Raw genomic sequence first — 3,482 nt, forward strand, 5'->3', positions numbered from 1 at the left:
TGTAATCCCAACACTTTGGTAGGCTGAGGTGGGTGGATCCCTTGAGCCCAGGAGTACAAGAACAGTCTGGGCAACATAAAGAGACCCCATCGCTACTAAAAATGCAAAATTAATCAAGTGTGGCGGCACACACCTATAGTCCCAGCTACTGGAGAGACCGAGGTGGTGAGAGGATCACCTGAGCCTGGTGAGTTCGAGGCTGTGGTGAGCAGCGATCGTGCCACTGCATTCCAGCCTGGGCAACAGTGAGACCTTGTCTCAAAAAAAAAAAAAAAATTCTGTATTTTTAATTTATACTATATGTAAGATGTAACCATTGAGGGAATGTGGGTGCAGGGTACAAGGGACCTCTGTAAACCATTTTTTGCAACTTTCTAAGAATCTACAATTATTTCAAAATTAAACATCTTTTTAAAAGTAAAGAAATGGAAATAAAATTTTTTTTCTGATGAAAATATGTATATATATTTAGGATTCATCCTCTAGACTCACTTTAGATAGTCTCAATCTTGTTGGCAACACCCAAAGCATGGTAATCAGGAGCCAGTCAAACATATGCCTTCTTCTCTCCATCAGGCCTAATCAGGGTGTTCACCTTGACCACATCAGTGTCATAGAGCTTCTTCACAGCCTGTTTGATCTGGTGCTTGTTGGCTTTAACATCTTCAATGAACACAAGTGTGTTGCTGTAACTGCCCAATGGGTTCATCTTGCCTGCTGCCTAGACAAAGCCAATTTATCAATACAGGGGAATTGCAATAGAGAAAGAGTAATTCATGCAGAGCTGGCTGTGCAGGAGACCAGAGTTTATTATTGCTCAAATCAGTCTCCCTGAGCATTTGGGGATGAGAGTTTTTAAGGATTACTTGGTGGGTGGGGGGCAGCCAGTGAGTCAGGAGTGTGGATTGTTCAGGTCGGAGATGAAATCATGGGAAGTTGAAGCTGTCCTCTTGGGCTGAGTCAGTTCCTGGGTGGGGGTCACAAGATCAGATGAACCCGTTTATCTGGGTAGTATCAGCTGATCCATCAAGTTCAGGGTCTACAAAATATCTCAAGCTCGGATCTTAGGCTTTACAACAATGATGTTATACACAGGAGCAAATTTAGGAAGGGTCAGAATCTCGTAGCCTCCAGCTGCACGACTCCTAGACTATAATTTCTAATATTTTGGCTAATTTGTTAGTCCCACAAAGGCAGTCTAGTCCCCAGGCAAGAAGGGGTTTGCCTTGGGAGAGGCCTGTTATCACTTTGTTTTTTCTTTCTTCTGTTTTTTTTTTTTTGAGATAGAGTTTTGTTCTTGTTGCCCAGGCTGGAGTGCAATGTCGCGATCTCTGCTCACCTCAACCTCTGCCTACCGGGTTCAAGAGACTCTCCTGTCTCAGCCTCCCGAGTAGCTGGGTTTACAGACATGCGCCATCATGCCCGGCTAATTTTGAATTTTAGTGGAGAACAGGGTTTCTCCATGTTGGTCAGGCTGGTCTCGAACTCTTGACCTCAGGTGATCTGCCTGCCTCTGCCTCCCAGAGTGCTGGGATTACAGGCGTGAGCCACTGTGCCCAGCTTCGTCTTTGTTTTAAACTATAAACTAAGTTCCTCCCAAAGTTAGTTCAGCCTATGCCCAGGAATGAACAAGGATAGCTTGGAGGTTAGAAGCCAGCTAGAGCTGGTTAGGTCAGATCTCTTTCACTATCTCAGTTATAATTTGGTAATGGTGGTTTCATTGTTGTCTGCTATCTTCTTCATGGTGGACTCAGTGGTCAGAGGAAACTTGATGATAGCATAGTGGTCAAGCTTGTTTCTCCTGGGGGTGCTCTTCCGGAGATACTTGGTCAGTTTCCCGAGTTGCAGTGTCTTGAGCCGCCAGAAGGTGGGTGACGTGCGGATCTTCTTTTTTTTGTGGTTGTGGACACCTTTCAGCACTACCTCTAGGCCTTCAAAGCGTTCGCTTTGGCTTCAGCTTTAGGAGGGGCAGGAGCTTCCTTTTCGCCTTCGGTGCCATCTTGTGAAAAAGCAAAAATAAAGTTTTTTAAAAGGGCATCCAAATTTAGTGAAGTCCTATATCCATTGTTGACAGTGCGAAAGTGCAAGCTTCCTTTTCTCTATCCAGGAGCAGGAGCAGTACAGTCTTCACTTGAAGTCCAGTAGCCTAATTATTATAGGCTATGTACCCTCTAAACCTGATTATAAGGCTCTCTTGGACATTTGAGAAGCTGCTCAACATCTTAATAAATTCCTTTTCAAGTTAAACTAGACACTGTGTGTTCTGTTGTTTGCAGCTTTCAATGCTGGCCGCTTTTTATTGTAATAGTTTCAATCGCCTGTCTTTGTCTCCTGAGGGATATGGGAGAGTGATAAGTAAAGCTAAAATGTATCTCTACACACTGAAGCCACTGAAGAAATTGGTATAAAGATAGAAATTAATAAATGGATATTCAATCTACTTCAAGAATGTCTTTGTTAATGCCATTGACTATAGCCTCTTGGGCACTTCTAGAAGCAGAGAGACGGGTCTATGCTGCTTTATGATTATTAATGCTCCTCACTTTCTTTCTTTCTTTTTTTTTAGATGGAGTTTTGCTCTCGTTGCTCAGGCTGGAGTGCAGTGACAGGCTCGCAGCTCACTGTATTCTTCTGTGTCTAGAACACAAATTCTGCTTCTATACCTCGTTAATGTAATGATGATGCACTGCCCTCCCTCAAGACCCCTAATCACAGCCCATACTGGTTCTCAGATGAAAGGACTACTGCGTGCAAATCCCTCCTTATGTTAAGTGTGGTTTATATAAGGTCCCTGAAAGAGGGCTGTTGAAGAAAGCTTTATAACTATCCTATGTTATAGGAAGATTGGGGTAGACAAGAGGACAAGCAAGGGACTGGGAAGAAAGCAAGAGAAAATAACAAAACATATAGTTCAAATAACAGAAATAAGATTTATAGAAATTATTTTGGCCTAAGAAAAGAAGGAGAAAGAGATCCAGGGCAGGATCTTTAAGGATCTCACAGGCAATATTTCCCCTATTACCCTTATTATGACTTTGTATTAAATGTATATGTGGGTGGGGATCCTTGCTGGTATTGGGACTTTATACTTAATTTATTCAAGTTATACTATGAAGAAATTAATTTACAAAGCTTACAAAAGCAGAACTACATGAACAACTTCAATTGAATGAAATTTTACCTTAGTCCAAAATAGAAATGGCCAGTTTTATTATACATCTTTCTCTTGATCCCAGTTTTATATTTGAGATTAAAATGTATGTACAAAAGCACTTTAAAACAGTTAAGATGATAGAGGGAATTGTTAGAGGTACACATGAGACCGCCTTTGCAAAATTATGACTGAGACAGGGAAAGAGATTTAACTTAAGCGACTCCATCTCACTTTTAACCTCCAAGCTGTCCTTGTTCATTCCTGGGCGTAGGCTGAACTAACTTTGGGAGAAACTTAGTTTGTAGTTTATCGTTTAAACAAAGATGGT

The 3,482-nt window shown here is 41.8% G+C and overlaps 1 pseudogene; it reads right to left on the bottom strand.

Annotated features, from left to right (window-relative positions):
- Positions 1 to 493: 493 nt before the first annotated feature.
- Positions 494 to 1,999, bottom strand: LOC129144297 (large ribosomal subunit protein uL23-like; annotated as a pseudogene).
- Positions 2,000 to 3,482: the final 1,483 nt, after the last annotated feature.

Source organism: Pan troglodytes, chromosome 5 (assembly GCF_028858775.2).
Source record: "Pan troglodytes isolate AG18354 chromosome 5, NHGRI_mPanTro3-v2.0_pri, whole genome shotgun sequence".
Classification (NCBI taxonomy): Eukaryota; Metazoa; Chordata; class Mammalia; order Primates; family Hominidae; genus Pan; species Pan troglodytes.